Source organism: Lutjanus erythropterus, chromosome 4 (genome assembly GCF_056507025.1).
Source record: "Lutjanus erythropterus isolate fLutEry1 chromosome 4, fLutEry1.hap2, whole genome shotgun sequence".
Taxonomy (NCBI): Eukaryota; Metazoa; Chordata; class Actinopteri; order Lutjaniformes; family Lutjanidae; genus Lutjanus; species Lutjanus erythropterus.
Window position 1 is genome coordinate 31,269,380 of NC_139320.1, and position 23,556 is coordinate 31,292,935.

A 23,556-nucleotide genomic window follows, 5' to 3' on the forward strand; every position below is an offset into this window, starting at 1 on the left:
TAAATCAGGAGTGCAGAAAATTGTGACCCCAGGAAGAAGCAGGTAGAGGGCGATGTCGTGGCTGGCGAGATAGATGTCCAGTGATCAGTGTGAATCAATGTTCTCGATGCCTGATGAGATATGAGGATCTCTAAACAGTCATTCCCCTTTTCTTTTCTGTTTTTGTTTTTGCTGTTTTGCAGGCATTCGTGGATCATAATGCAGGGATGACCGTTTTTCACTGAATATTCTGTGGCAGCATTCCAGATCTGTTGGGATATCCTCGAGAGCAGGCGTCCATAGCGGGAGTTGAGTTGCAAGAAACTAGAGTACGTTCCTGCCCTCTGCGCCCTCCTTCAGAAAACTGATTCGGACATTATTCTGCCGTGCCCGCACCTCCTGACCTGCCAGCCTCAGGGTAAGTTTTCCAATAAATCTGTGACTACAGTAACTCCTCAACTCTTCTGTTCTTCCTGGAGCGTGGTGGTTACGGACGGAGCTAAATCCTTCCAACATTTTCATTAGTCTGTTATCTCACTGCATCCAGACTGTAGAGGAATTAGACTGTTCAGTTCTCGGTGTGGAAATACCTTCTGAAATGTCAGACTTTAATGTTCCTCACATCCAGATCTCTTCCTGTTGTGTTTCGATGTTGCGTCGGCATTCTAAATCCGGCCGTGTCTCCTGGTTTTGTCACAGTCTTCAGCCTGAGTGCAGGGTTGTTTAAAAGTCAGTGAATGAACCACGCTAGCGCAGTGTTGTTGTTGAATCAGACAATCCTTTGAATCGTTTATCTTGTTCCCTCTGTATAATGTATGTCTTCCCTGTCCTTCGTTTCTTCTTAAGGCCTCTCAGCTTTTATATCAAGAGTTATTTGGCTGTTTGGACGAGTTGGAGGCACTTAGTGTCATGAGTGGTGCAATCACTGTAAGCTGCACTGAACTCATCCTGTTTCTGAACTGTTATTTCTGTGGTAAAGGCAGTTAACAACTAAAGATGTAACTAAGCTTATAGGCCAACTTCAGATCCAAGATTCAAAACTTAATTGGCTTTTAAACATTTGTTATCATCATGGAATCTGGTTTGGTGAACCAGACAAGTTGACGTAAATATAACTGACTGATTTTCACCGCAGCCCCCTGAATTGAGTTGAATTGAAAATGTATTGCGTGAGACTTTGTGATATCAATAATAACTTTATTATTGTCCAAAGAATTTATATAATATCATATCATATCATGATGAAACTCGTCATTTACACCCCTGCAACGTAACAAGTTTTCATCAACTCAAATAATGATATCTTCACATCACCTGTCTCTTTCCTGATCTGTTTCTTGAGCGTGGAGGGAGTAAGCCCCACCCTCATTGTGAGAGTGCAGGATGACGTGACCATAAATAGCAATAAGACACAGTAAAGACTCTTCACACTACAGCTTTAATCAGGCTTGCAACATTGAGCCCGACAAGGCCCAAGCCCGCCAAAATTCTGTCCGAAACTGACCAGAGCTCGACCTTCATCTGCATATTTCAGCCTGAGCCCGATTACAGACCGACATTTTTCTTAACAAGCTTCTATCTATGTACTAAACTGTAGGAGTTGGCAGTGACAGGGAAAATAAACAATAATAATAATAATAATAATAATAATAATAATAATAATAATAATCATAATAATGAAATGAACACAACCTGAACCCAACATGAGCCGGTGAAGTATGTGAGAAATATGGCCCAACCCAACCCAAACCCGATGGTTACCAATATTTGTCTGAAACACTTGTTATGTTTTGCATTATATTGATTTAATGATTTATTTGATTTGAGTTTTTCAACACTGGTTCCCTCTGAAAAAGTTGACACTTTTAGAAACTGAAAATCATGAGTTATATTTCTGAAAACATCTTTTTGAAGTAAACTGCTACATTTAGCTGTTCCTGTTCAGCGAGCTAGTACCATAAGAAAATAACAAATAAAAAAATTGTTATACCAAAATTAATAGAGCTCCTGAAAAGAGGTAAAGTGCTAGATTTAGCTGATCCTGTTCATCAAGTAGCAAACAATAAATTAAATATACACTGTATGTGTGCATGTAGCTGTATATTTTAAATTCAATGGGAACTTTGAGTTTGAGTGTTGAACCTCTGAGGTTGCTGTAGTTGGTCGGGGTGGAGTGTTGAAGCCAGATTAGCAGAGCTAGCAATGTGAAGTCAGCAGTTATGAGCACACATGTCCTTTAATGTTGAGCATGTGAAGTAAAATGGATGTGTAATGCTATTGCTAACACAATGCTAGTACCATTAGCACACTAATGGAAATCCCATGATGTGGCAGTGAACAAAGCACTAGTTATTTATAGATAGAAACTGATTTTGCGGTTTTTAAAAAAACGAATCACAGTACTGAAGGGAATCAATTTCTTTCTCCCACCCCTATTAAATTAGGTAAATGTTATATATAAAATATTATGTTTCTTTTAATGGGGTGAGTCCCCCGAGGCAGTGGTAGGGAAAATAAAAACCACTTTAGTATTAGCATCTATAAAATCTGATATAAAAAAAAGTAATGATAAAAAAAAGTAATGATAATGTGTTGAAAATGAAGAAGCAATCACTGGATAATCTTTGTTCATATATTTTTTTCAGTACTGCACAGTGAAGATGTGGCAGTGTAGACTTCCATTTGTTTCAGGGCTTATTTTGGTACTGCAGTGATGTGTTTCTCCCGAAATGGACACAGCGGTATTGTATGGCACTGAGAGTGGAGGGGGAAAGGAAAGCACATGACAGGGAAGAGATGGAGATGAAAGAAGAGTGAGGGTCTGACAGAGAGGAGGAGGAGGAGGAGGAGGAGGAGGAGGAGGGATGGGAACGGACAGCAGAGTGGTGAGACAAAGATATGAAGTGTGAGCGAGGACGAGGGGATGGGAGGACAGAGGAAAGCAGATGAAATTGAAGAGCCGGAGAGCAGAGAGAGGCCAGCTCACTGTAAACACTCCATCCTGTCTGTGTCTATCTCTTAATGGCTCAGAAGGGTTTTCTTCTCTTCATGTCACGCTCTGCTGTGTTGCTCTTGTCATTACGGTGAAATGGAAAACGCCGGGATGGAGGAGAGAAGAGGAGGAGGAGAGCCGGGCCGCAGACGGTGAACTCCTGGAGCAGCGTTTTCAGGGCTTTCGCTGCTCAGAGTTTCATAAACAAGGTGGAGGCGTTGTGGACGTTTGGAGGCGTATTGAACAGCCTGGCAGGAAATCACAGAGGCAGGACTTCAGTGCACACAGTGGATAGTACTCACATGTACTACCAGCACACTCTGGCTCACTGCAGGAGCTCAGCTCTCCAGCAGGGTTCACTACATGAGATTCAGGCTTCCCTTTATGGAGCGTGAGCACATATTTAGCTAATGCATGCATTTACTGTGAGGTGATGATACAAACTGTGAGATGGTTGATACTGGCCTGCTGGTAGACTTTTTACTTTTATTTGTATTTGAGCTTTGCAGACTTTTCACTGGATTAAAAACACTCCTCAGAAAATATACTACATCATGATTTATTGCTGTCGTGATAAACAGTCCAACCAGGAAGCTGTGATGTTGTGATCACAACAATTAATGCAAATTCATCGATTCTGCATGACCTTGCAATTTTGTCCAGTCAACGCAACTTTTCTGCAAATTTGACCAATTTTTGTAGTTTTCCATGAGTTCCAGCAATCGTAGCATTTCAAGTATATTTTGTTAAAACTTTTGTAACCCTGAGCCTTTTTAGTAAGATTACTTAGAACACTCAGAACAGTGTGGTTTCATCCTCCCTGGAACAAATTGCCTTTGATTTGAATTAATTACAAAAAAAGAACTTTCTTTTTTATTTTTTGCAATTTTCACTTGTTCCCACAATTTCTTTGCTAAAGAAAAAAAAATTTAAAAAATATTGCAACATGCACTGTAATTTCTTAGAAAAGCTGCCATGAAATCAGGCAATCCTGCAGGGACTGGATATAAGATAAAACATGATAAAGATTTTATTTATTTCTATATTAATTTATCATTAAATTGTACAACTATATAAACATGGCAGTGCAACACGGCAGACTTCATGGAAGGAAATCAGCATCTTCTGTACATATTTAACAGCTGATTCTAAGGTACAGGAAAACACAACAATTCTTATTTTCAGGTGATTGTACACTAATAGAAACATACTTATACATGAATACATATTCTGCCAACAGTTCAATTCTAGAAGTCATAAGCATCATTTTGACCTTTGACCTCCAAACTTTATTATCCCTCATGATAAACACCAGACTGAGAGATTTATTCTATTAGTTTATCTTTTTTCAAAAATGAAATAACCCCAAAATGTAAATTTTGTAAATTTTAATTTTCTAAACTTATCAATATGCATGACATCACATATAGTTAACCATGATGATTGCATATATTCACAGCAGTATTTTCTGAAGGATACTTTGTTTTAACTTTCGAGAACTTTAACACAAAAATTCAGTTCGTTATAGGTGCTGAGACAAAAAGTGGTACAGCCGTCCCTGGTCTCCCCTACTTATTAGGGTCTTAATGTATGGAAAACTGGAAACTGAGACCAGTTTTGAAGTTTTATTGACAGAGACAATGATAGTTGCTAAGCAACTAAGATGCATCTCCAACTGTGCAAAAAGAAAAAAATATAACAGTGGTAATTTCCTTGTGTTCATTATGACCACCTGTTGTTGAAATTGGTAAAAAATTATCACAGTTTCTTTGCCTTTTGTGTCACTTTTTTAAAATTAAAATACACACACTTCAGGCACCAAGTTAGGTATCATTGTAGTTTTTATTTCAACACATGTAAATTTGAAAACCGTCAAATTGATAATAGAATTATATTTTAGTTAAACGTTGAAAAAGAAGTAGTAGCAGAAGTACAGAAAGAGTTCTCCACAGTAAAACTATGGAATTCAAGAGTTCAGGACTAATTTGTGGAGTTGAGTGAAGATCACAGGCTGATGTTAACACTGAGAGGAGGAGGTTTTTCCTTCCTTTAAGGAGGGCAACAGACTTCTGATCCACTTAATCCATGTGGTTCAGGATCTGAACATCTCACAGGATCGCTGCTCTCCCTTCCACGTTCGCGCTGCCATACCGAGTAAATTTATGAATTAAGCCTGAGCCGAGGTGACGTGTAGGCCAGCCGCTTATCTCTTGTTTGTGTGGCTGGAAGCAGCTTAGGCGTACCTGCGCAGCCCCTGGACATGACACCTATTCATCACCGGAGCTCAGCCTCAATTTATCTCTTTATTCCTGGAGGCAGAGCAGAGACGAATCAAGTCTCATTCTCTGAACCATTTACATCTGACACTGTTATCCAAATAAAAGGAGCTGATACAGACAGAGCCGCAAATTCTACATCAATAAACAGATAGAACTTTCACAGTGAAGTGTGTTTACTTGCACTCTAGTGCTCCACTTTTGTCTTATCTCTTATCTTTTTTTATCATATTCTGGCTGAGATGCTGAATAAAATTTTTCCGTTGGGCGACAGAATCATAAACCCTTTTACAGCTACAGAAGCAGCGGTCTCCTCTAGTCACCCAGACACGTTATCAAGCTACACGCATTGAATTACACATGTTACAAGCACTAAAATATCTGGTTGTGCATACGGTTGTCAGTGAATTAATATTAACACAAGCTGTACAGGATTACGACAGACAGCTAGTTAACGTGTTGACTGGGCCGTGGTTGTGATCAAAACTGTTCATGTTTGCAGCACGCATTGACAAGCCGCCTATTTCTGTCACAAAACTACACGTGCAGCTTGCTCATCGTTCACAAACTGTAAAACTGTCGCAGACTTCTTTTTGCAACCAGTGGAGTCGCCCCCTACTGGCAATTAGAGAATATGCAGGTTTAACACGTCTGCATTGGCTTCACTTTTTAGGCCTGGAAGCTACATCAGCTTCTCTTACAGAGGCTTTTTTGTTTGTTTCGTTACACTGCTCATACTGAAGATGTAGCTGCACATGTGTAATGCCTGAGCCTCACTGCCTTGTGTGCACACCTGTGCGTGATGTTTGTCTCGCTGAACTGCGGCAGCTCTCGTGCGTGTGGTGACCACACAGATAGCATTACTGCTGCAGTGTTGCAAAAGTTAGCCTGATCTTTTTCCATTGAGTTTGCCGAAAAGAGAAAGCGAGACCACACTGGAAAACTACTGCCCTTATCTTGTTTTTTTATGTTTGTAACATATCCTGCAGATATAGATTATACCCTGAAACTGTGCGGACAGGTGTGGTGTTGCTGGCATGATGTTGATGGCTATCGACAGATCACTTTTACAGTCTATTTTCTCTGAGAGCTGCTTGTCACACCAGAAGAATAGGCGCCAAATCTCTAAATGAAGCATCGCTGCGGCCACACTGCTCACACAGACTCTGAAGGCAGGCAGTGATCGGAAAACCTCTCATGATCCTTCTCCAATGTGAAGATTTGATGTTTTTCTCCATTTCAAAAATGCCTTTATTGAGACAGGACAGCTGACGATATAACAGGAAGGGAGGAAAGAGAGTGAGGGCTGCAGGCGGGAGTCAAACCCACGGCTGTTACAGAGGACTCAGAGCTTCTGTATATGAGGTGAAGTTTCTCCCGACTGAGCTACCAGGACACCTTTTCTCAGTTTTATATAGTTTTAAGTTAAATATGTTTAGGTTTTCGACTGTAGGTCAGATAAACCAAGCATTTTGAAAACCTTGCCTTGAGTATTTTTTCACTGTTTTGGCCTTTTATAGATTTTTTTTTGAGTACTTTCAGTGTTCTGAAATAACTTTTTCTGTCCCTGTTACATTCTGTTCTCGTCACACCCTGAGCCCTGAACACAGCCTTTTAATCTGACCTTGACTCATTTCTGCACAAGCTGTTTCCATCCCCTGCTCATACCATCTGTTCTGTAACCAGCCTCGACATCCTATGACTACCTCCTTGTTTCCATGTTCTTCCATCCTTCACATATGTTCCTTATATAAATCCCTGTGTGCTCTAGAACATCGAACTGAACTGAACTTTGTGTCGGTGCTTCCAGAAATCAGCTCTCAAGGGTCAAGGCAGTAATTAAATCTGTCTCAGCTTCCAACTAATGTTTGGTGATGTGGTGAAACTTTTTGTTGTCTGAGAAAAGACTTCTGTGAAGGCTGGTTTTGTGTATCCTCGCTCCTCGATCCTCCGAGCACCAGAACCAAAAAATAAGTGAATAAATCATGAATAAGCTGGCTCTCACTGGAGAGCACACTGCTTTTCTTCCCTTGTGGTCAGCTTCAAAAAGTTTCTGAGCAATTGCATCAATAAGTTTTTGAGTTATCTTGTGGTCAAACAACCTGAAAAGTTTTCGCACTTTGGCTTCAAAAAGACCTGAATTTTGTTGCTTGATTGATGAAGTAACCAACAAATTGATTCAGATCTAACTTATTTAAATAGTTCAGACACGCTTATATCACAGCCACAGCTCAAAACCTGAACAACTGCAGCAAAAAGTCTGAGGAGGAAGGTCGTGATGAATGATTCTGTGCAGGAAAGTGTCTTTTGTTCTGCCTCCTACCAACACTCAAGCCGAGTTGCCTCAGTGTGAAAAAACAGAGCCGGTGTGTCTTTGTTCTACCCATATATTTTGACATCTTACTGGTACAAGTACCACTCTGACATTTCCATTTTAAAGCTACACTCATAGAGCAAGAAAACAAGTCAGACATCCTTCATATTGACATCAATAAACTTTCCGTGGTGGAGCTGCAGAGGAGTTTCAGCCATTTGTCGCTGGCAGGCTGAAATGTCTCGGACGGCAGTGGAAGCAGCTGATAAGGGGCACTGCAGTCCCTCCTCTCCGATCAGGGACAGCTGTTCCAGTTTGACATCGATGGCCTCCTCCTCCTCTTTCAGTGTTTTCTGTCCAAAATGTGAACCCTGACGATGTTAAAGAGCGTCCCCCCGCCCCCTGACTGCTACGAGGTGCAGGGGTGTTGGGCAGAGCAGAAAAGTGAGTCTGAGAGAGATGCTGCCGATCCATGTGTCACCCGAACTGAACATAGGACTTAAAGAGATGAAGGCAGATCTTTTACAGTGTTCGCTATCAAGTTCTTTCTGCCTCTCTTTCTTTGAGTCTCTCTCATCCTCCCTGTCTGTCTAACAGGACTCCAGTCAGCGCTCTGCCTCTCCTCTGATCCTGCACCAAATCCTCTTTACATGCTCGACTGCGAACCAGAACCTTTCATGTGAGGAAAAAAGCATGCGTCAAAGATTACATAGCCAATAATCCTTTGTAACTTATCAGCGAGGTGGTGTACGACAGCATTCAACAAAAATAATGCAAAAGGAAATAAAGATGTAAACACAGGTAATGTTCTGTAGAAAATTTAGTCTAGTTTCCTTAGAACTGCCAATCCTCCCACACTTACCTCCTCTGGTCCTGGCCAAAATTACAGGTGTGGAACCTCCACCGAACCCCGGTCTAGACCAAACAGCCAAGTCTGGATCCAGAGAAATGAGGTGGTCTTGGTTAGAATCAAATTCAGGACTCAACAAGGATTGTCCGCCTTGTCTCAGTCTTGACTATCTGAAGTAGGAGTGGTTTGCAATGAATTCTGGGTCATTTTAAACTTTTTCCAAACTAAAAAACATGGCCGACAGAGCTAACCTGTCCCCTAACTCCCCCCAGAAAATCTTACAAGAATATTTTAGTGTGTAAATTCAACTTTACAATGCAACAAAACTTCAACTGTCTGCAGTTTAGACCTGAAACCGACCTCAGCTGCTGTGGCTTCTTAATATTTCAGGATTTCTACTAACTTGTCAGCCACTTCTCTATAACGATACTGCAGTATTTTTCCAACAAGCTACTTCCATCTCTAAAAACTCCATTCTCGTTACTCGCTCCACAACAAACCACAAGTTACCGTCCATGTTTTTGTCTTTTTGTGTCATTTGATACCACTGGTCAACCGCAGGTGTCACTCACTGATTGTTACCATGGAAACACTAGTCAGCAGGTGTTCCTAATTGTTGCCATGGAAACGCTGCAAGGCAGGTGTAACTGATGGCCTGAAACTAGGTCAACCCTATGTTCCCAGGGTCTTTTCCACACAGTATTATACAGTACATAACAGGAACATGATGCCAGGATGAAGGGTCTTATGTTCACCAGCTCCATAGCACATGTGGGTTAGGGGTTAACATAGAACTTGAAACCTTGGGAACACGGACCCGTGGTTCTTAGCCTGGGGGTGGAGTGGTGTCCTTTTTAGAACAATTACAAATCTTTACTTTTGAGAAACTGCCTAACGTACATGAGACAAACAGCTCAGACCAGTCTGAAGCATTTTTCCCAGGAGGACTTGAGACTTGACTCAGACTTGGCCACAAAACTCTTAAGCAACAGTTTCTGAGGAAACATTAGGGGGGCACAGGGGGGACGACAGGGGTGTTCCTCTCCAACAGAACAGCTGGTGTTGTATTCCTCTGTGAGGTAACACAGTCATGCTGAGCATCTGTCACAGCTGGAGCAGGAAAAATATATCCTCGGTGTTGTGGAGGTACAGCAGCCAGGAGGAAGAACCCACCAGGTTTCCATGTCAGCACTGTCTAAACATACCTGTGGACACAAGGATTTGAAAATAGGGGAGATTTTCTTGCACCACCCCCCAGACAGACCCATCACCCCTACCACTGTCCGCATTAGGGATGTCACTGTAACAGAAATTTTGCAGTCTATAGCTGCAAATTTCCACAATTCTTGATACTGAATTCAATATCACGTTAACAAAAACAGAACAAAAGACTGATGGAGATATTTATTACATCTGATACACTGTCAGGGGAGCTTGTTGCCATGTCTGGAAAATAATTCAATTTCTGCTGCTGAATGCTGAATATAAGTTGATCTCAGAGTGCAGTGGAAGTTTAAATTCACTGACAGTGAGAGACAAAACACTAACGTTATATTTTGTAAGTTTGATGACGGGTCACAGGACGTTTAGCCATTGCAAATGTTGTGCTACATAACAGGCAACACAACAGTACAGCTGACTCAGACAAAACTAATTATAAAGTATATCTCAGATGACAAAGAAAATACTTATACGTATTGTATACATAACGTAGTGAGCTTCTGGATGTCTGTGAGCAGCTTTGCTGAATTGCAAAGTTAAAGTGTTTCCTCCTTTAACCTGAAAAGTTTAATGGCACCATTTTCATGCTGGTTATTATGATTAAATTAATTCCTGACAAACAAATAGTTGCCAGCTTCCATAGACGACTCTGTTTACTTGTATTTCTTTTGGACGAATCGAGGTGGAGCTGCTGCTGCAGCTGCACGGGTTGCTATCTTCCTTGTTTTGTTCTTGTTCTACCCTGTTTTCATCTTCCTTTGGTATTTTTTCTTTATATTTCCAACATTTCCAACATTAACAGTAGGTGCTGTTGGTTTGCAGCTGTAAATCTTGTCTGGGACAGGGCTGTTTTCTGGCACAGAGCAAACTTAGAAATTCAAAAAATAAATCAAACCATTTCATGAATAGCATACATTTCATATACATAACCTTTTAAAAGTTTTTTTTTTATTATCATTATCTTGGTAGTACACAGTCTGTCCTATAAAATGTAAACCGACACAAACAGAGCAGTACTTGTAATGTATTTGAAGTATTTGTTTCTCCCTCTGCTGTCAGTTTTGGTGGTTTCAGAGTAGTTCACAGACTTCACTGTTACCTGGTGGTCTGAAGTCAAGCAGTTCTTGATGTCAGTTTGATGCTAAGTTTCATCATATCTTTGTCTTTTTGCTCGACTGTCAGCATCTTGAAGAGTTCTGGATGCAGTTGCTTCAAACTTCTTGAAACAGCTGACCACAAGTAAAAGAAAGTGACATCTTCTCCAGTGAGTGCTGTCTTACTCGTTACTTATTCATTCATGCCCGGTTCTGGTGCATTTCTTGCTTTTTGCACCAGCCGCTGTGTTGAAATCCACCTTTTTATTTCCACAGTCAAACTGGATTTTGTGAATAGAACATTACAGCCCCCACGCAGGATTGTTTTCCATGGTGGTGGGTAGAGGAGAAGCAGCGTTTCAGCAGTGGCTGTTGTGGTGAGAGAATGTGCGATGTGTTTGTCTGGACTCAGTCGTGTGTGTGTGTAATGCTGGAAGTTGGCAAACTGCGCTGTTGACCTCCAGGGAGCTTGGAAGGAGAATAGAGGCCAAGCCTGCAGCCAAACTGCTGCACCACACTGTTGTTTCTGCTTTACCTTCCAGCTACCTGCTGATCTGCGAGCGAGGCACAGACCCCCAGCAAACATCATCCCTCATATCATCCTGCACAGTTTACTCTGACTGTATGCCGTCCTTTCTTGAAGTTATACTGTGTGTTTGTGCTTCAGTGTCCAGTTTATTGTCCGCTCTTTGAATGTTATATTATCTCCAGGACTGAGCTGAGTAGTTAACACCTGAGTGCTGGTTTGATATGTGTTGTGACTGCATAAGTTCTGTGATTCAGTATTACAATTTATTGCAATTTTTATTTGCTTTTTAAACAACAGAACATGGGAAAAAGTTGAAGTGAATGAAAGTTAAATTGACAGTATATCCTGATTCATATTTCCAAACACAATGCACGTCATGTGTCAGTCTCTGCTATACTACAAATTGTATCGGAAAAATGTATTCAAAGCCCTGTTGACTGCATGTAAAGTGGTAAATAAAATGTTCAACAGGATGCAAAAAGATAAGATATTCTTTTATGGGTCCCACAGCAGGGAAATCTACAGTGTTACAGCAGCAAAGTGGAGAGCAAAAATATAAAGAAGCATCAATAAAAAAAAAAAGATAAAAATAAAATATAAAAATATAAGCAAGAAGGAATAAAAAACATACAAACAATCTGAGCAGAGGAAAAATTAAAACTAAGAACAGTATCAGCTGTTGCATTTCCACATAAAATGATAATAATACACCTGATTATTGCACGGTGAAATTAAAATTCACCTGAGTGAAATATTGCACAGTATGAAGTGACGTTACACCTGAAAATAAGTGCTGATGTTGCTGAATGTTAGTGCAGAGCAGGTGTCAGTTTTGTTGGGTATGTGGTGAGAACATGGAGCTGTTTCTGCTCATCAAGTCGCAAACAATAAATAAAATATAAATATATGTCCTGCGCACAATGCAGATGTAATGCAGTGGCACACAATTCCTCTGCCACAGAGTGGCTGTACTTTGAGTTTGAGTTTTGACCCTTTGAGGCTGCTGTAGCTGGTCAGTGTGTTGAAGCTGAGTAACAGAGTGAATATCAGTATGAAGTCAGCAGCTCTTAGTTTGTTTCAACAGATCAGAGAAGATGTACGCCCTAAAGTCTGACCACACGTTACTTTATTTGAAGTAAAATCCCAATATTATTGCGATTGTGATGCTAATTTCTGTTAGCGCACCAAAAGGAGTTCCCATTATGTGTTAGCATCAAGCTAACAGATCAAGCACTAGTTAGTTATATCTTTTTTTAAAAAATAATTCAGAAATCACAATACTTAAGAGAATCTTTTTTTTTTTTCTTTTTTTTTCTCCCACCCTTCAGCTTAAGTCCACTGCAGCGGTGATTCACTTTAAAATGTCCTTTAAGTGACAACTATTTACAGAATTTTCCAGTAAAATTTAAAAGTAGATGCCAAAATAGTATTAGAAAAAAATGCTAGTAGTACTATCGCTCAAACACAAGACTTAAAGATAAAATATTGTACTAATGTTTTGAGGTAATTTATTCTGATCTGCAGGTCTGATAGATGAAAGAAAACTCCAACCTGTTCAACATAAATATTTTCTTGCTTTATGAGGACCGTCTGTAGTTAACAGTGGGTTTTTTTATCTTTCTCCAGCCTCTCATTGGTTAAATTCCAGTGATTTAAAGAATAAATTTAAAAAATGATTTGGACCCTCTTTTGGCAGCTCGTCTGAGATACAGAGCAGCTTACAGGTTCACTGCTAAACCACTGCTCTTCTGCTCACACACTCAGTGAGCCAGTGATATCAGTGAACCTGTGATGCTCAGGCTATAAGTTGTGTTGCATGTTAATAATGTATGATTTATTAACATAATTACATAGCACAAGTCTGTGGTTTATAGATTTACCCGAGGGCAAGATTATATTAATCTCTCTGCTGTGAAAATAAGTGAAACATTTTCTCAGTATTACAGTTTGTGTTTGGAGTAATTATTGGGTTTGTCAACAAGAACATTCTATCATATTATTAAATTATTATGTTATTATGTGATGCAAACTGCAGTATAACTGAACTGTAACATGTTCATTTATATTGCAATAAGAAATGATGCTGCAAACACCATTATATCCGACACACTCTTTACATCCATCCATTGAAAGGATGCTCTTGCCTTGTTGTGTTATTGTACATTGTGTATGTAATGAATAAATTCACCTGTATGTGTAGATCTGTAGTGTTTCATAGGATGGCGTATCTTTTATGTGAAGACAAAGAGAACCAGAGCACAAGAATTTCACTATATTTTAATGATAATAAATTTGATCTTGCCTTGATGAGCCCCGCCTCCAAACCCAGTGTCTAACTGTAGGCTCTTAGTCCAAGTGTCCTGGAGGTCAGTTCATTAAGAGTGACGACGTCATAGCGATCACGTTAGCATAAATATGCGTACATATTCAAAATCCTTTCCACAATATTGTCTATAAAAAGATTTATTGTTGAAAAGTTCTAACTGTTTCAACATGTCTCTCACACAGCGGCGTTTCTGAACATAACAAAATAAGTAATAATGAATTCTGGAGCTGCACAATTAATCACAATCGTAAGATTGAAAGAAAACGTGTTATTTTGGTTCAGACCTCAGCAAATATAACATCCTCACAATTTTGATAGTTTTTTATTAATTCAGCGAACATGAAAATTGTCATGCACAACCAATCATTTCCACTAAAAGTTAAGTCAAAATAATCTCAATATGACTTTTTTACCAAACAGTGCATCGCTAATGGATTCAGTTAACAACAAGCAGAAATGTAACACACTGTGTTTGGGTCTAATAAGGAGTTTAGTGACGGCGTGGCGTTAACAATTAGGCGCCCTGCTAACCTTCCACAGCTCTGTAACCCTGCTAATGGACGAGTGATTTAATAAATGAGAGAGTCTTCAGATCAATTACATTCATGAACAGCATTACAACTGAGCCCTGTGGTCAACAGATCCATTACCCGTCTGCACGCGTCCATGTGTTTGCATTTAATAAACCGGTCCCGCCATCGGGGGACACTGTTACATGTCGGCCCTGCAGCTAACGGAAACACGCTCAACATCCACAATCTAATTTATCTGCAGACAACACATTAATAAAATATTACGAGGCATGATTGGATTTAACGAGGAGGTTAATTAACAAGTTGGTTGGAGCAGTTGGAACACACGAGGCAGCAGAGTTTATTAGTTAAACATGGAAGCTGAGCTTTAAGTTGCTGTAAGTTATTGGCTAAATTTCTCGTCTGATAAAAAAAAAATAGCAGGAGACTCATTTTTTTTTTTTTCTCGTCTCTCATGTGATGTATTTCTGGAGTTTCAGACCAACTGTCTGAATCTTTAGAGTTAAAAATGAGCAAAGTTACATAACTCATAATTAACTTCTGAACTTCTGACTCTCGTCGACGCCAGAGTCCCGTTGGATGCACGTTGTTGAGGTCGGCTCCTTTGGGGTCGGCTTTCGTTTTGGTTGAACTTTGTCTACAAAGGAGCAGAAAGCAGCAGAGTGTGTGCAGCTCTGGCTCACACAGCTGCTCTCTCTTTTGGAAATAACAGCTTTGCTCTTCAACTTTTTTGTGTGGCCTTTTTTTTTTTTTTTGGCTTTGTTGTGAAAGTCCTGTTGCTTTTTCCAAATAATTTACTGCCAGTAGACAGTTGGTATACGACACTTGGAATATTGTTGTTGTTTAAAGGAACAGTTCAGGTCTTTATGAAGTGGATTGTGCTCATCCATAGTTAGTGTATTACTTTAAAACAAACCAACATCAGTTTAAGCACATGCAATATTCACTGCAGGCTGTGTTTTATATTATAACTGTATTATCTCTGTTATATATTGTAGTAAAATGCACATATTTTTACATACTTTTATATACTACTTTAATTTTGTTTTTAGAAATTACTTGGTGCTTAATTAAGCATCTGTAATGTGACCAATTTCCCTCTGGGTATCAATAAAGTCTTTCTGATTTTGATTCTGCTCAAACACCAAAGTCACACATCATGTTTTAAAATCCTCTTCTTCATTTATGACTTTTTTCTTGTAGTCAGCACCTACAAGTTAAAACTGGTAGCAGTACTTAAACTGAACTCTTGACCAGTACCTGCAGCAGTTTGGGAAACAAGAATTGTGCAATTATTATTAAGAATGAATGATGCATTACTACGTTGTACTTAAAAATGTTAGTATAAATTTCTGTACACAAATATTTGATGATTTCAGGCACTGGTTGAATAATGTGTGACCTTTTTGTCCTGTCTTTCTACTCATACCATACCATTTTTTGTCTTTTTCACGATGATACAGTAGATCTTTAGTGGTAGGGAGCAGGTCGACAGTGTCTGACATGTGGACGTGGTGTAGATCATCTGAAAACTGGGAACCTGAAGATTAGTCTGTAGCAATATCTGATTTGGTTTGATACCATTTATTAAACAGATTTGGTGCAAAATGTAAACTTTGTTGACCACTCAAGACCACATTCAGAGATGGAGACCTTGAGGAACTCTCTTGTTTGTGGTTGTGAAGTTTCATGAGCTTGTGATTGTCCAAGAGGTCACAACGGGTCATTTTATACAGAGAGGTGAAGTCTCAGAAATAGTCTCTCTGCATTTGGTCTCATTAAATCCACAAGAGTTTTAAAGATCTTGTGCATCATTTCTGCAGTTTTAAACAGACGAAGAAATGGAAAGGATGAGATGGGAGCGATCGGACGTGACACAGCTCGCACGCAGAACTCAAACCTGTGACACCTCAGGTGATGTGTGACTTTGACTTTTAATCCACAGTGACACCTTTAACTTAAATTATAGATCACTGCAGGGCAATTAATCTGTCTGCAGGCTGGAGGCTTCACTGCCCTCGTGAGGAAACCTCGAGACAGCCAGGATGAAAAAAAAAGTTGTGTTTGACATTTTTATGAAGTGGATGAGTGTCTTTGCAGGGTTTTTAGTGGCATCTCTGCCTCATGGAATAGTAAACAGTGAGAGGAGATGGCGAAGAACAAAGAGCTGCCAGGATGCCTTTAATCCTGCTGTGTCACACACACAAACACACACAGTCAAATGTGATTTAGCTGCTGTTCTGGTGTTTGGCGACATTTAATCAATCTAAGAGTTGGACCCAAAGTCGTGCCTGCAAATTAAACATCACTGGACGCAGCTCGACGACGGGATGCCGCAGCCGGCCTGGAGGACATCCTTCAGCCGGGTGTCGAGTCTCGTCCCCGCTGAGGCGTCCCTGAGCCGAACCGTGACCTCTGACCCCTCTGCAAAGAGAAATTCAACTTCATGGATCAGTAGTGTCTCAATACATCAGTCCACACCTGCTGCTTCATTTGTCCCGGCGCTCCAGCTGAGAATAGCTCCGTTTTAACACAAGTCCCAGGCTGGAAAACCTGTGACATTTTGATTTAATGGGCTGGTAAACAGTGCTGAATACGGCTCACACACAGTGTGCAGCAAGAGCTTCTCAACTTTGTCTCCAACAGAAACAAAATTGGCCGGATTAATGTTCCCATCCCGCTTTACTGAAAAATGTTTGGTTAAAGTTAAATGGAGTGTTTTATCGTGATTTAACAGGTGTTTTCCTCTGTGATTTACTGCACCTGATTGGTGCTGCTGGTGGTAACATTAGCCTGAAATCGTGATATTTTAAGTCCCCTTTTTGACCCAAACCAATGATTTGGTTAAACATGTAATTTAAAGACACAGGATTTGGCCAGTAATTCCAGTATTTTAAAACAGGGGCTCTATTTTTTACATTTTGTTGGGATCTAAATGGCTAATAGGCACAAAAATTTTAGCAACTGGTCCAGTAGATCGCCCCAGCAAGCAGCTGTGAAACCAGCTGCAGCGGCTGCAGTATAATCCTTGGGGGTTAAATGTGTCCATGTCCACTAAAAGTGTTTGTTTTGCCACTGACAGGCTCAGATTGTTACTCTAAGTGTGTGACTTTATTATGGGAGGGATCCCTACAGAGAAATACCTTTTCAGACAGATGTTTGAAAAGGATTAGATGTGCACCACGTGGAAACTGAAAATGAACTAAGAGATCTGAGAGTGTTATGGGGCAGCAAACTCCTGAAGAAAAATATCTAATTTTAATATTTGGACTGCCCTGCGATGAACTGGCGACTTGTCCAGGGTGAACGCCGCCTCTCGCCCAGTGTCAGCTGGGATAGGCTCCAGCAGCCTGCGACCCTTACGGAATAAGCGGTTACAGAAAGTGGATGGATAATATTTGGACTGATATTGCAATTGCATAATGATTTGTGATATTAGAGGTAATTATAATTTTTACATTATTATTCTTATTTTGATTGAAACACATGTTAAAATGATTATACTGTAATTTTTTGCAGGAATCTGTACCGGAGTCTGATTTGTGAGACAGGACATCTCTGTCGCACCACGTTCATTCATTTTAACGTTTATTTGACACATTTCGCCTTTAACAAATATTGCACCTCCCGTCATTTGGCCATTTTGTGATTTTGATAAAGTTTTGATCAGTTGTGCAGCCCTGCTGCCCACACTTTCCAGCACTGATGTGTGTCAAAAGCAGCAATTTTACCCAATTTTCTCCACATTTTTGAGATAGCACATCTCAACTCCTGTGTCCTGACTTCTTCTCTCTGTAGATCACATCCATATCAAATAAAAATGTAACCTGACCATTCCAAGTATCCTGATGCATATAAAAAAACAGAATAAACCTTTTCCTTGCCTGCTATTTTATTAAATCAGGATACCTTACTGTGTACTGCTCACTTATTCACACCTTTCTGGTGCAAACTTCCTACTGGAATTAACACATGCAGCACAAGTGAGGAGCTCCGTCCTCTGCAGGGAGTCTGAGGTTTAACTTTATGTTTTTGTTTTTTTGTTTGTTTTTTTTTTAAAAAACATTTGTGATTGTTTTAATTAGTTTGCCTGTGTGATTATTTTGCCTGAATGAGTCATCATGCTGTGATCTGCTTGTTCTCAAGTCCCAAACTGCAAAAAGATCTCGATCTCATTAGACTCCTTGGAAAAATAATGCTGAATGCCTTCATTAAGCTTAATTAACTTCATTAAGAGTTAAAGAAGATTAAGATAAAAGCATAACTGTGTTTGTTCCACAGTAATACGTCTGTCGAATGTCTGAGGTCGTTCTCAGCAGCAGCACAACATGTGTTGCTGTTGGAGCGGCAGTTGTGATCACTGATGCAAAGTTGTGTTGTTGTAATTTCCAGCCTTACATTCAGTGGTGAACATGCTGCTGAATGAAAACAGAGGAAACTAAAATGTTGTCCAACAGAAGGAGCCTCAAATCTTCCTGCTTCAAAACCGTCACGACTGCAGCTCACTGCATCCTACAAGTCATTATACCAGAGTACACACACACAGACACACACACACACACAGCAAGGAGAGTCATTTGAGAAACTATTGTAGAGGTCCTGCAGTGGTTGCTCTTTTGAGAGGAGATGAGGAGTGTGTGTGGTTTATCTGTGTGTGGTTGTGTGTGTTGAAGCGGGTCTGGAAAGCTGCCAGTGAATCCAGTTGCTGTGTCGGCTAACAATCGGCGAGCTAATTAGCTTCTTGAGCGCTGAGGATGATAAGGAAGACATGCTGACGACAGGACGGCAGCTGAGGGAGGAAGAGAGGGAGAACGGCGGAGAGACAGAAGAATATCAAAGCAGAGGAAGACGAGAGGGAGACATAATGAGAGAACACTCGAGGAGGTGATACACAGACGCAGCCTGAGACTTTCAGGATTCTGGGGTTTGGTTGAGATGGACTCGGTCAGAGCTGCAAATATTGATTGATTAGTTAAAATAATTACCTTTTTTGATCGTAGAAAATCCGTTTGAGTCATTTTTAAGAAAAAAAAGTCAAAATCCTTTGATTCCACCTTCTTAATGTGAATATTTTCTGGTTTCATTAGTCCTCTTCGACAGTAAGCTGAATATCTTTGAGTTGTGGACAAAAGGAGACATTTGAGGACGTCACACTGGGTTCTGGGAAATTACTGATTATTCAAGAAAATAACGAACAGATTAATCGACGATGAAAATAAACTCTAAATGTTGGAGACAGCACTGGCCTGTGACTGCAGGGGTCGGTTTCATAAAGTTAAACTTTGGCTTAGATCAGGGGTCTGTGACCTTTACTCACAAAAAAGACTCTGAGACAACAAACTTTTTTTTTTTTCATTTGGTTGTTACGACCCCTAGCTTGAGGTGGGAAAGGGAACACAGCACAAACCAGCTATAAATTATAAAATAAAGTTATTTATTTAACACAATGTTGGGAAATGTTGGCAGGCAAAACTGTTAAGAGCGAAACGAGCTGCAGGTTGCAGACGGTCAGACTTCAAATAGATGTCTGAACTCAGCAGTTGCACAAAGCAGTTCAGTTCTTGACTATCCTCAGTTGGTCTATGGCACAATGAATTCTGGGTAAATTAAATCTTTTTCAAAGTTAAAAAAAGATGGCAGAATGAGTGACCTCATCCAGCCGCTCTGCTCCGTTTACCCCAGCAGAAAATCAGTGTCTTTTGGAGGAATTCGACAGTTAAAAGGCATTTTACTTGGAAAGTTTAGCAAAGAGTGTAACAATACTAAAAACGATGTTAGCAAACCACAAATTATGAGCTGTGTTTTTTCTTTTTTTACTGTTACCACGGTAACATTGGTCTTAGGCCAGGTGTCTATTTTTTTACAGTCAGTCTTTTTTTTTTGTGGAATAGAAATAAACGACTCTATGAGCAAAATCAGGACTAGTCTAAACTATCTGTGTGATCCATCACTGGCCTCTCGAAGTGAAACCAAACTCCACAGGTGAAATCCTTCATTTTATATGGAAGAACATGGGAACTGTTGGTCTACGGTGCCTTGATTAGTTAGTTATTGTATGACTTTGATGTCCAGATTCAGTAAACCCACCAGCGTGTGGCAAAGTACTTTACATAAGATTAAATAAGTCGGCGTTGACTTTTGGTTTCACATGAGACACAGATAACGGTCTTCTAATCAAAAGTCCAGGTGTGTCTGACCTGTCCATCCAGCCCATCGCTCTTTATTCTACATCACCTGACGTCCTGCTTTGCTACCATTATACGTTATTACGGCCATTAGAGGACGCTGCTGAACAATCAGTGTCAATCCAGGTCATAATTAATTGCTTGTACAGGCGACTTGTTGTTTTTCTGGTGAGGACGGGCTGTAAAACTTGAGAAAATTGGATTTAAACTACAATACACAAATCTGAGTGACAGAATGGAGACGTATTTGCAGCACAGTTTGGCTTTTTTTTTTTGTTCTTACAGGGATGATAATGCATAATCAGCAGCTCATTTGCATTTTCTACCCATTTTTCTCATTTTCTGAGCTGTCAAAATAAAAAACAATGGAACCTTGTTTACGAAAGAACCAGGTAGTTTTGGTGGAAAAAGGGACAAAAGGAATACAGTGATTCACATTTTTCTTTTGCTGACTGCTTCTAATTTCAGTCTGTGCAGCACATTTGGATGAAAACATGTTTCGCTGAGAGAAAGAGAAGGCTGGGGGAGAGGAGACAGAGACCAGAGTTAGAGAGGAGGAGAGGTAAACATCAGATTTATGTCTTCCCCAACTGTATCTTGTGAGGGAGGAAAAAGTCAACTGTTTGCCAAACAGAACTGTTTACCTCCCTGGCTGGAAATCTTCCTCTCCTCCTCCCAGCATCCCTCACTCCCTCCATCACCTCCTTAAACCTCGCCCAGCCCTGCCTCCACTGCAGCAGAGACGGAGAGAGACACCTCCACATTTGATCTTCTTTTAATGAACCACAGCACAACAAGATATAACCACAAACACGTCCTACACACATGAACACACCTGTGTACACAAACAGCACGAATAACAAGAGCAAACTGCGGTGTGTCATGAAGCAGCGTGTGAATTATAAAAGATTATCTGACAGGTTAAATGTTGAGGCAGAGCGGGAACGAGAGGGAGACGGAGACAAGAAGATATGGAGGAGAGAGAGGTGGAGGCTAATGGTTGCTGTTTTTCGCCTGTCATTTAAAAACAAAGTGAAGAAGCAGATGCAGGTTGTAGATGGTGTCTTTCAGGGCTCTGATTGGAGGTTGGATGTAAACGGCGGACCGCAAATCAGTCGTCAAACGCCTTCAAAGCGGCGCAGACAACAAAACGGTGCAGACTTTTCTAGATGCATGTTGAGTCTGTCACACTTGCGCTCTTCATCTTAAACATCCCCTCCGTCTGCTGACAGTAGCAGCTGGCAGCAGGTTCGCTCTCTGCAGACGATAAATGGATCGACGAGGGAAGGTGCGGATCTGTTTCTTTTCTTTATAAAACACCTCGGTGTTTCTCCTGTTGTTCCCCTCCAGACATGTTAAACATGTATACAAATTGCTGTATGTTATTTTTCAGTGAGCACATAAACTTTCTACGTTTATCAGATGAATGTGAAAACACCTTTTATGTGTCAAACTCTGCACATACATCTTTCTGCAGTTAAGTTCAAATATCCAACTGTAGGAACAAGAGAAAAACATATTTTTGAGTGGAGTGGAACTTAAAATAAAGTTTGAATACATTATCTGAATTAATTTTACACTGTTTCTTTCAACAGAATGGGGTGTTTGCAAGTAACCCCCAAACAATATCAGGGTTTTCCCTGGATTTCTTTTTAGATAAGGTTGGCAAAGACAGGAGAAATGGGGACAGAACCTGGTACTGAAATGAATAAAATGCATGAATATTATATTAAAAAGAAGAAAAGAGGTGTGTCCTATTTGTCCACTGTAGTGTAGCACTGGATCACATGACATTGATTTATTTTTTAAGTTACTTTTGGGGCCTTCGATGCCTTTATTTTGAAAGGACAGCTGATGATATGACAGAAAAGAGGGAGAGAGACCTCTGCAGAGGACTGATAAACTCAGTAAATGGGGCGAAAGCTCCACCAACACGCACACACGCACACACGCACACACACACACACACACACACACACACTACAGAAGTTTCTGATGTAAAGGGGGGTCTTGTACAGTAATGATTCAGCCTTCATTACTGTGGGGTCACTGTCACACACTTTTTAATGGATTTAATGAACTGACAGAGGACACAGAGCAGAGACAAGCACATCAGTTTTAGCAGCTTTTGATGCATTAATCAGGAAAAATGTTTTCTAAATGATCTGTCAATCCTGTGCTCAAAAAGTGTCTCTTGAGGTTTTCTATCCAGTCCTCCTTCCTTCTTTAATGTAAGTTAGCTGTCATTACAAACACATTAGTTGCTTGACAGTCACCTCGATCTTTTGAATTTGTAATTGTGAATTGTTGCCTCCACACTTGAGTGCTGTGCCTAACATGTGCGCTTCTGAGCACAACAAAGCAGTTTTTGATAAAAGGCAAAATAGTTTTGGCATTAAAAAAAAGATATAAGCCAACATCTATGAAAGTGCTGGCCAGAAATACAAAGCCTTTGAGTTAGATAGGCAGGCAAAACCCTGGATATAAGACCATTTACGATGCAATATATAGGACCGCTTTGCGCCTTTGTTGTCATGTGGTTAACATTGTGAAACCCTTGCAGTTTGGTTAGATTTAGGCACCAAAAATACTTGTTTGGTTTAAGAAATTATCCTAGACTGTGTTAAAATAAGTGTGTTAGTCATTAAGTTATGTTAAGTTGGTTAGTTATGTTAAGTATGTGATGCAAATTTAGGTTGAAAGAAGTCAATGTTGACTTGTCGTGTCTCACGGGACATGAACAGTATGTCCTGGGTGTGTTTGACCCATCCATCCCCTGAGACCACCTCCTTATGTGGACTTTGTCGTTCTTTACACTACCTCACCTGACCTCCAGTCATAATTAATACGGCCACTAGAGGTCTCCACATAGGGCTGAACAATTACTAGAAATTTTATCGAAAATGCAGTATGGCCCGCTGCAAGTTGCAATAGTTGTTAAAGGTAAAATTTGTCTCAAAATGCTGTTTTATATTAAATATTGCACAAAGTCCTGACCTACAGATCATATTACAGAAAACATCTTTGTTTGGCGAAACAAATATCACACCATAACCATTTTAAAATGTTCTTCTTTGGCCTTTGGAAGCAGTTTGGTTTCAGACACGTGTGGCTCCTGCATCAGCAAGAAGTTGCATTCTTTAGTATTAACAGCAGTTACAGCATGCTGCACAGAGCATGATTCAAGACAAAAATATGAAAAAGTAGAAAAATTAACATCATTACATCACACTTATTTACAACAAAAGGATAAAATA

At 40.1% G+C, this 23,556-nt stretch overlaps 1 protein-coding gene across 2 annotated transcripts in view; it reads left to right on the forward strand.

Moving 5' to 3' along the window:
* LOC146328576 (leucine-rich repeat and fibronectin type III domain-containing protein 1-like protein) overlaps positions 1 to 23,556 on the forward strand; it is a 431,073-nt gene that overhangs the window by 49,675 nt on the left and 357,842 nt on the right. For both annotated transcript variants that reach the window (XM_084717612.1, XM_084717613.1), the window contains exon 2: positions 183 to 397. The gene's annotated coding sequence lies outside the window, so the exon portion shown is untranslated. The remainder of the gene's footprint in view (positions 1 to 182; positions 398 to 23,556) is intronic.